At 39.1% G+C, this 10984-nt stretch overlaps 1 non-coding gene across 1 annotated transcript; it reads right to left on the bottom strand.

Moving 5' to 3' along the window:
- Window positions 1-10492: 10492 nt before the first annotated feature.
- Trnaa-agc lies at window positions 10493-10573 on the bottom strand. The gene has a single exon. It is a non-coding gene; the product is annotated as a tRNA-Ala (tRNA).
- Window positions 10574-10984: the final 411 nt, after the last annotated feature.

Consider the following 10984-nt stretch of genomic DNA (forward strand, 5'->3'; position numbering starts at 1 on the left):
TTTGGTACAATAGTTAACACTAGCAACAATTAGTGGGAAATGTATGCCATTAGCTACACTACAAAAGTTTTAAATAAGTTGTTGAAATCGTCAGTTATTATCTTAAGTAAATATAGTCCAATATATACACATAATCTCCTAGATAGTGAAAAAGAACATCTTAACATATTTAAAGACATTTTATAGAGTAAATATAATAACTTTTTATTTGACTTTCGAATCGGACTGTGAACTACTAGAAACAGGGACTATCTCTTTTGCAAATTTGTGTTTTCAAATGTATTTTCTTTTCATTGCGTGAATAAAGGCTATATATAGATTGGAGGGAGAAATCTCCTTCCTGGTTTGATGATGAGAGGAACTATATTGGAGAAGTCTCTGTGATAAAGAACTGTGTTTAGCCTCTCAGATCTGCCTGGATGCCAGCTGAGAGCCAGGAAAGCGCCAGCCCCTTCAATGCACCCCAAACCATCAAGCATCTTAGGAATTAAAAATAAACACAATTTAGGAATTTATCAAGCATCTCACTTCATAACTAAATTATTCTTGACCTCTCTTGAAAATACAGTAATGAATCATAAACATTTTAGAAGCTGGAATCCAGACATTGTGAACATGTGCACAAGGATGAGACAATGTAATAAGCAGAGTATGCCAGATGTAAGAATACAGAGTGGTTCTGGGCTGCAAAGCTGAGACAAACTGGAGAACACATATCCTATCTGGATGGCACAGCCACCCATGGTCTTGCATTCAAATGGATTGCTCCTGGTGTCGAGAGATATGCTTTATTCCCAACGAAATAAAAAAAATATGAATTTGTTATTGGGGAAAACACCTGCTCCTTAAACATTAAAAAGCTGACTATTATAAGATGGTAAATTTTGACTTGATTGTGAATTGCTGGTTAAATAAAACATGCATTTGGGTTTAGCATAGGCCCTCATTTTAGAGAAGAGGAAAGATGGATATAATATGAGTAAATTACCTATAAAATCCCTATAATTAGGAAATAGAAAAGTCAGTAATTATAACCCTAGCTCATGCACTTAGAAAAGCAATAAAATAATAAGAATTAAGGATACACATACAATACGTTTTAGTGCAAGTTGTTAATATTTGGCATTGTCTAGAACATGGTAGATGGTTGTAGTGGAAATGATAGGCTTATGAGGCTAAAGTAGTCTTTGTTTAGACATTCATAAGTCAGAATCAAAATAAATGAAAAAGTTATTCGATTTGAGCTTCTCAAGTCATGATTTACCAGTCAGGTGCAATGACAGCATTGTTTTTAAATATTCATTCACTTCAGAGTGAGGCTGTCAGCTTTACCACTTCCCCTTTGTCTGAATTTCATGGCCTTTCCCAAGCAGAGAATGAATGTCATATCACAGCTGGGCTTCTTGGTATAGAGACAATTAAAGGACTCCCAGTAGAAATGTTGCTTCCCAGGGCTCATGGGAAGTAATGAGAGAAAAGGCATCCAGCATTCTGTCTCCATGTGAACTATGCAATCTTTCACTGAGCCCAGATTGATTTAATGAGTTGGTGGATATGACTTAGGTTTTCAAAGGTTTGTCATTTCAGTGATAATTGCTCAGGTGTGACAGTGGGGATGATGATATATTGTGGCCTGGATGGTCACTAAATGCTCACATTTTTATGACTTACAAGTCAGGAAAACTGACTGACAGATCATTCAGGATGTCTCTTAGAGAAGATTTACATATGAAAGAAGTACACCAGTAACCCTTTTTTCTCCTTAGGAAAGCCCAGTGGATTTTTGCTATGCATAACTAAGCTGTGCTTATTTTGCATAATATTGAGATATTTGAGCATACAGATTATTAATTAATAATAATAAATAATAATTTATTAATTAGTTATACAAATTAATAAAGTAAAATTGCAATTCATCTAAAATAGTAAATACAAAGGATTTGATTTGGTTCCAGTGTATATTGTGGAACTTTTCACTTACCATTTTTGGCATGCTAAACTCCCATTGTAGGGATGGGTCACCAAGAAGCTAAAATGAAGGCATTGAAGAGTAGCCAAGTGTCTCTTAATCTTATGGGTTAAACATCTGCTAATCACTTAAAAAAGATTAGGGACTAATGACAAATCATTTGAAGAGAATTCTGTTTCATCCAAGTTTTTGTCTTATAGTACATTCTCACTGCTTCTGTCTTAACTCCCCACTCTCCCACAAAATAAAAACTTTGGGAAAAGTTAATTACTTCCCCATGTATATCAAAAATATCTGTATTAAAGTAGAATGTTCACAGGCTTAAAATTATTAAATTATCATAAAAATGTGTATTTGGAGTCAGATGTGGCGGCATATACCTGTAATCCCAGCACTTAAGAAGCAGAGACAACCTGGGTGAAATAGAAAATTCCAGGCCAGTCAGGGTAGATACTGAAACCCTGTCTCACAAACAATGAAAAAAAATTCCACAAAGGCTTGTTTTTTTAAAGTAATTAATAATTATTATTCAGAATTTCCCCCATTCCTGTTGGCAAAATGAAATCAGTTTGATTCTGACAGTTGTTTCTAAGTTCGATGTTGTGTGTGTGTGTGTTTCCTTTTGTTTTTCTTTTTGAAAGCAGCCTATATATATAGCCCAGGCTAGCCCAAGCTAGCATCAGACTTCTGTCTTCATCTCTTAGTGCTCCCAGATTATAGGCATGCATAACTTAACAACTCTTGAAATAAAGCCTTATATTATTGCTTCCAGAGTTATTAAGTGGTGTTTTTCCTGACTTTCTTCCCTGTGATAAAAGAAGGTAAAACTGATTTCCCAAGCAAAACTATTCTGGTCAATAATTCGATAAAGTGATTGATCCTCATTCTGTCACTGGTGGTTGGGGTATGGGTCCAGTGTTTTCAGGCCTATTATCCAAAGAATTGAAAATAAGGATGCACACAGATTTTCAAAAGAAGCAAGGTGACATCATTTGGAACAAAGCCAAAGCAGCATTATATGAGACACTGTCAAAATGACAAAAGACCACAGGAGTGAGAGTGTTCAAGTGCCTCAATTATTGTTCATGGCTTCCTTTTATGGGATCCAAGAGACAGAGTTTAGTCACTAAGGGATATTTTTGGGTAGTTTTCTATTTTTACTAATACGCTATACAATACTTTCTCTAATATTCATATCCTTTCCATTAGGCATTTGATTTTAATCATATGTAAACAATTGTGTTTATAAGATGGTAAAAAGGGGGTATCCCTAAAAGGTTACTAGAACACATACTACACATGCACCCCAAACCAAGTAAGTCTGGATTGGTCCTTCTATTCTACATACCCCAATATTTTGGGATTGTACTTGAGTAAAAACTGCCCAAACTTGATTGATTCCAAGAAAAGAGAAATTGATACCATTATTTAGAAATTGTCGTATGTATAGCCAACTCAAGTGGGAGAAGTAAGGAGCTCTGGCAGTTTCTAGGTGCATTGTTTACAGAGGAGTATGTGCTCACAGCATGTACAAGTGAAGGAACCAGTTTACCAAGTGCATTATTATAAGCTGATGTGTGTGTCCCCAAAGCCAAACTGGGAGTCCCAGGATAATCTTTCCCCTATGTCTGCCTCAATTCTATGTCTCTGTGTATGACAATACCCCAAAATTAAGAAGAAAGATGTTCACTTAGTGGCATGTTTTTCTTTAAGAGACTTTAAAAAAATCCCATTGCTCCTTAAAGTGTCTATGTGCTGGAATTCTTTATTGGTTCCACAATATTGATCCAAAGATTGACTAAAGATGCTAGTGGTGACTCCATTACAGCTACTTCTTATATTCTTTCCTTCTGTTTCTTTTCCTTTGAACTCTAACCAATGCATTTAGATGATGTTTTAAGGATTCCATTAACTTAATTTTAAGTGATCCATCACTTCCTACTTTCTCATTGGGGCTTCAGCTTTGCTCCTATTGTATGTGTTGTTTAAGTTTCCTGTTTGTGCTTGCTAGCTTTTTGTCAACTTGACACAAGCTAGAATCACCTGGGAAGAAGCAACTCCACTTGAGAAAATGCTTCCCTCAAATGGCCTATGAGAAAGTCTGTGGGGCATTTCAATTAATGGTTAATGTGGGTAGGCTCAGCTCAAATATAGGCAGTGTAACCCCTGGCAAGTGATCTGGGTGCTATAAGAAAGTGTCTAGCAAGCCTTGAGAATAAAGCCAGTAATCAGTGTTCTTCTGTGGCTTCTGCTTAAGTTCCTGCCTCCAGGGTCCTGCCTGGAGTTCCTGCCCTGGTTTCCCTTCATAATGGATTGTAACTGGAGAGTGTGAGCCAAATAAACCCTTTCCTCCCCACGTTGCTTTTGTCATGGTGTTCATCACAGCAGAAGAATGCAAACTGAGGCAGTGTTTTTCTAGTTTCATTCTGTTGCTATGATAAAAACACTCTGACCAAAAGCAAACATAGGGCTAACAGCTTACAAATCCCAGATCCAATCCATCATTGAAGTTAGGACCAGAATTCAAAGCAAGAACTAAAGCAGAAACCATGGGAAAATGCTGCTCACTGGCTCACTTACTAGCTTATGCTCAGTTAGGTTTCTTGTGCAGTCCAGGCATACCTGCCTAGGGATGGTGTGACCCATAATGGACTAGGCCTTCCACATCACTCATTAATCAAGGCAATCTCTCAGCGACATCGCCACAGGCCAATCTGATTAAGCACTTCTTCAATTGGGGTTCCCCATTTCCAGGTTATTCTAGGTTATTAGTTAAAGTGGAAACTAACCAGAACACACATTTATTCAGTTCTTTTAGTTCTTACACATAAGAACTACTAATTTACCTCATTTGTTATCAATAAATAGCCTTATCTGTCTTACCACAATCTCACAGCATTTTCATCATACATTCAAACATGAATTTATGGAAAACACAAGCAGTCAGGAGCCAACAATCTAACTTCTAAGTCTTTATTTGAATATGTATCTTAGGACACTGAGAATAAGTAGAATTAAGTTAAATAATCCCTAAGAGAAACCTGCCTGCTTGATGAATGGATAGTAGAAATCCTCATGGTTTTCAGGGTTCCCCATTCATCAATATGCACCAGGGCCATACCAGTCATGTAGGTCAACTTCTGTTTTAATTAGTAATCAAAATAATCTATTCACCCAACAATATTTACCACATTCCTACAGGAGCAAGGGGATATGATAGACTTTGATTCTTTATTGAGTAAGATATAAACTCTAAGTGATAATGTAGCATTGCTAGTAACATAACGCATGGCTTTGGCCCAACCCTTTATGTACCTAGGTTTTCAACTTATTCATGTGCAAAGTGGAAAAATTTTTTTTACCCAATTGATTGAGGAGTTACCAATGATTATACTTAAAGTGATGGTATTTACTGTTTAAAGTAGTAAGTAAAGGAAGAAAGGAATATTTTTATAAGTGCAGAATAAATCTAAAAAGAATAAACCCAATTTCATGAGAGAAAACTAGTGTATCCCTCAGTCTTTGAATAAATTTTATAATGTACATCTTCTCATTTTCCAGTCCATCACTGTATGCTCAGTTGCTATCGGTATTTTCACCTTGAGAGGAGATCTTGATGTGACAAAGCAAAGCATAAAATGTTATTTTGAAGTTAAATACTTTTGTGGAACTCTGCCAACTATAATCCCATTCTGTACCAAGTTGCATTCAGATTTGAACTTCTAAGCAAACAGATGAATATATCCCCAGCATTATGTCAGTGTGATTGACCCAGCATACCAAAATGTGTAAGCAATTATCCCCATAATCCAGTAGTTCAAAATTCAATCACCATGTGACAACCACAAGAATTTAATGAATGCAAATACATAGCATTGCATGAGTATTCACTGTAGGGTTTCACAGAAGCAACCAGTAGTGCATATGTATATACTATCCTGACTAAAAAGAAAAAGTCAAATGCTACCATATACATACACATATATATATAAACATATATATGCATATATTTGTGTGTGCCTGTGTATTGTATATTATATATATTCATATTTGTGGTTTTTTAAGTGAATGGGGCTGAAAAGAAAAGAAGGTTCTGTAGATGTAACCAACCGTCTTATTAAATAAGAAACACAGAAACAATGTAAAAGAGAAAGTCGAGAGGTCAGAGCTCAGAGCTAAATCTCACCCTTCCTTCTGCTGTCCCAGCTTCGCGAAAAGAGAGCTACTTCCTGTCGGTTTGTTTTTTTATAGTATGTCATTCTGCCTTCTCATTGGTTGTAAACCCAAACACATGACTGCCTCGTCACTGTCTGAATGTACAGCCCCCTAGGTCTTAAAGGTATATGTCTCCAATGCTGACTGTATCCCTGAACACACAGAGATCTTATGGGATTAAAGGCGTATGCCACCACCGCCACACTCTTGCTATGGCTCTAATAGCTCTGACCCTGAACACACAGAGATCTTATGGGATTAAAGGCGTGTGCCACCACCGCCACACTCTTGCTATGGCTCTAATAGCTCTGACCCTGAACACACAGAGATCTTATGGGATTAAAGGCGTGTGCCACCACCGCCACACTCTTGCTATGGCTCTAATAGCTCTGACCCTGAACACACAGAGATCTTATGGGATTAAAGGCGTGTGCCACCACCGCCACACTCTTGCTATGGCTCTAATAGCTCTGACCCCCAGACAACTTTATTTATTAACATACAATCAAAATAATATTTCAGTACAATTAGATTACCACCACATTTCCCCTTTTCTATTTTAATAAAAAGAAAAAAAGCAAAAGGTTATAACTAACAAAAGAAAAACTATATACAAAAGTACAATAACTATATACAATATATACAAGTAATAAATACCTAAACAGGTATTTGACAAATCAGAGAAAATAATTCCATTATCTATCCTATTTTGGTAAATCCAAGATGTATCTAATGCACTTTCTATCCTAATTAATTTTCAACTATAACTAACTAATCTTCAACCATAACTAACTAATCTTCAACTCCCTCAGAGACCCAAGAAGGGAATAATATTAGCTAACAAAAATAAAAACAGGAAGTGCATGCAAGCAACTTCCAAAAAATTTTGTGAGTTGACAGAAACAGCCAGCTGCCTGGGCAGTCACCTGAGGTTTCTCCGCAGTGTTGGGGCATCATCTTCAGCCTATAGGCTTAGTGTATCTGACAGACTCATTTGTGAAGTAGAATGTACACAAGGTCAACAGTTCAACCTCACATTGGGTGAGAGCAGTCCACGTACCAGAAACACCTGAATTCCACTAGTGTCCTGTCATGATTCAGGATTTTAAATTCTGGAAATTGTTGACAGTTTTTTAATTCAGCTGTCCATTCTTCTTGGCTGTGTATATATGGCTTCATCTCAGCAAGGTTCATCCTCATAGTAAACTTTGAAGGCATGCAGTGCTTTATAGCAATGCTTAGTGTAAAGCAAGAGACATACAAGGCAAACTGTTAGATGTTAGGAACACTAATGTTTGAAAACGGCCTACATTTTCATGACAGTTGCCATTGCTGAGCAGAATCAGACCCTGGAGAACTGACCACCTTGCATCTTTTGAGTGGTGCTTTTATGTAGCAGGATGCAAGTGTATGACTGGCTCCTCCAGTACTCAGGATGGGCACGTGACCTGCTCACCTTAACAAACTGCCTCAACTACTCAGCCATTTGGATTGGTCTATTAAAGAGGCCAGTTTCTGGATTTTATTAAAACCTGTCATTGCCCTATTTTCCTAACATCACAAAAATACCATTTTCTTTTATGTGAAGAAAATAAATATTGACTACAGAAAGATAGGGTATGACCTGATATGGAGGCAATATCTTCAGAAACATTAATCATGTACCAAGGAATACAGAAACAAGGATTGTGAACCTTTAAAACGGCTGTTTGAATCCTGGGACCTATGCAGGGACGCTTGGCTCGGTCTGGGAGGGGGGGACTGGACCTGGCTGGACTGAGTCTACCAGGTCGATCCCGGTCCTCGGGGGAGACCTTGATCTGGAGGAGGTGGGAATGAGGGGTGGGGTGGGGGGAGGGAGAGGGGGGCGAGAGTGGGAGAACAGGGGAATCTGTGGCTATTATGTTGAACTAAATGATGTTGTAAAATAAATTTACTAAAAAAAAAAAAAAAAACATTTTAAACCGAGAGTAAATACTTATGATGATGCTTTGAACATAAAATACCGGAGATGAATTTTGAAATTCATCAAGCATATTTTCTCAGGAAACTTTTCTGTTATAGTGCTCAGTTTCTGTCATGTAGCTTTTAAAGCCTGGTCACTGAGGGAACTGCTCTCTCAGTGCAGTGACAGCTCACCTCATTTAATGCGTCTGTGTGTTGCAACCCCTCCCCGACACTTCCTTTACAGCAGCTCATTTCCTAAGTACAGTATTTTTGATCGAAAATATGAGCACTGTGTTATCCTTTTTCTTTCATAATATTTTTATTAATTATTTGGGAATTTCACATCATGAATCCTGAACACATTCACTTCCCAGTCCTCTCAGGTCTACCCCTCTTGCCCATATATTCATTGGAGCAGGGTCAAACTCCTAGTGGCCAGTCCCTTAAAGAAAACTGAGTCCTTCCCCACCCATGCCCACACCAGAAGCCATCAGTTGTGGAGAGCTATACCTCAGCATCCTTATCATACAATTTTTAAGAGTTCTCTTTGATGGCTTTCTGTCTAAATTGTTACTTTGGTTTGGTGGGGGGAGTTGTCACAGAAACCTTCTACGTCCCTTTTTCTCAACTGTGAGTCTGCAGTTATCAACACCATGACAAACTTAGCTTCCTTGCCCTTTACAGTTAGCAAGAGCAGGAATTATGGACTTACATATGGTTTCTGGCAACAGCATGGGCCATGAACATCCACATGGTCTTCAGCCTCAGCATATGCCATGGACCTCAGCATTATTGTCTCTTGTGGCAGTACAGAATACAGACATCAACACAGCCCTCTGCCACTACACCAGCCATGGACCCCATCATAGCCCTTGGCAGTAGCTCAGGCCAAGGACATCAACATGGCTTCAGGTGTCAGTACAGGCCACTCACATCAACATGACCCTCAGCAGCAGCACAGCCCACAGACATCAATGTGGATTCAGGCTGCAGCACAGATCATGGACATCTGCTTAGCCTTTGGTGTTAGCATGTGCCACAGACATCAACACAGACCCCAGATGCATTAGGATCATTGACCCAGACATGGCGCTTAGCAGCATCATTGACCACGAACATCAACATGGGTTCAGGACGTCTGTATGGCCTTTGGTGGTAACTCAGGCCAGGGACATCATCAACACAGCTCCTGGCTGCTATTGAACCACAGACATCCACATGAAACCTTTGGCTTCAACACAGCCTGGGGCAGTGGATCACAGATACCATAGGGGCCTCCAGGGACAGCACTTAACATAGGGTCTTTTGTGGGGGTCCAATCCAGAAAATGACCCTTAGACATCCTTCATCTTGGACATCTGTCATTGTTCAGAACAAGGACAACCATGTGGCTGGGCAGTGTGTTCTGGGGCTGGGTCAGAGTGCAAGATCCAGGTTGCTGCACACCACCCTGTTTGCCCTAGTTGGTAACAACATGTTCCCCTGTCCACCATCTTTCCCACCTCTCCATCAAAATATTCATTCATCACAGCGACATTGGAAACTGCAGTGTGTCACATAGTACACACACACACACACACACACACACACACACACACACACACACACTGCCCAAACAGCATTGCATGAAAGTATTCATTGCAACCAGTTGTTGGTCTGGTCAAAGGTTTCTGGCTTCTGAAGTCCCATAAACAGTGGACAGATGTCTACTGCTGCCCAGAGTCAGGATGGTGTTGCAGTTATGCAGGGTGTCTGGGGCAGGTTCTGTGTGAGCTCCTAGCAGGAGCTCACCTCCCTACCCTCTATGTTTGCCATCCCAAGGCTTGCCAGGCTCGGCCTTTGTGCTTACAGCCTGCAGGCTGTTCTGCTGCCCCACACTCACATCTCCCAGAAGTGCAAGCAGCACAGGTCACAGCCGCAGTGGCTCCAAGTTGAGCCCTGTTCAGTTGAGATTTGGTTCTACAGGAGCTCCACACCGTCGCACATCTCCGTCATCAATGCCGACCACCACCAGACATGACCGCTGTGCCTGTCGCCCACAGGCAGCTCTGCTGCCCTGAGCCTTTCTCTCCGAGCTGTGCAAGCACCTTGTTTTATCTGTTTTAAGTTTGAAGCCAACCTGGTCTACACAGTGAGATCCAGGAAAGGTGCAAAGCTACACAGAGAAACCCTGTCTCGAAAAACCAAATAAATAAATAAATAAATAAATGAATAAATAAATAAAAATTATTCTTTCGTTTTTTGAGATTATAATTTTAACATTAATCCCTCCCCCTTTTCTCCATCCAAACCTTCCACTATACTTTTCTTTTTTAAAAATCATTAATGTATTGAGTTAATAAAATTGACTTTAAATTTTTTTTCTGGAGCTGAGGATTGAACCCAGGGCCTTGTGCTTGCTAAGCAAGCGCTCTACCACTGAGCTAAATCCCCAACCCCAGACTTTAAAATTTTTTAAAAGAAAGCAAGCATTTACAATCTGAATTTTGATAACAAGACAAAGTAATTAGTACTTCCCAACTTTAAAAAAAATCAAAATAGAATTTTTTTATATCCTAGAGAACAAAGACCTCAGAAATACATTTTTCCATGAGACAAATCTCAAAACTATTCAAGAAATATAATTCTAGATAAACAAAATCAAATTAAGAAACTTATATCTCAATATGCCGTATTATTAAAATATTGGGCTATAAGATCTATGCTGTTCGCCACTTCACTGCACAGGAAGGATGTGACTACTTCAGTATCTGATGAATCATTTGCCATCAGAAAACTTTCACCAACAGTGAGTCTTCTGTGAAACTGCAGATGTGTAGTAGTAGCTATGTCTTGAGTTGGCCAAGAGGCTGC

Source organism: Peromyscus leucopus, chromosome 8a (assembly GCF_004664715.2).
Source record: "Peromyscus leucopus breed LL Stock chromosome 8a, UCI_PerLeu_2.1, whole genome shotgun sequence".
Taxonomy (NCBI): Eukaryota; Metazoa; Chordata; class Mammalia; order Rodentia; family Cricetidae; genus Peromyscus; species Peromyscus leucopus.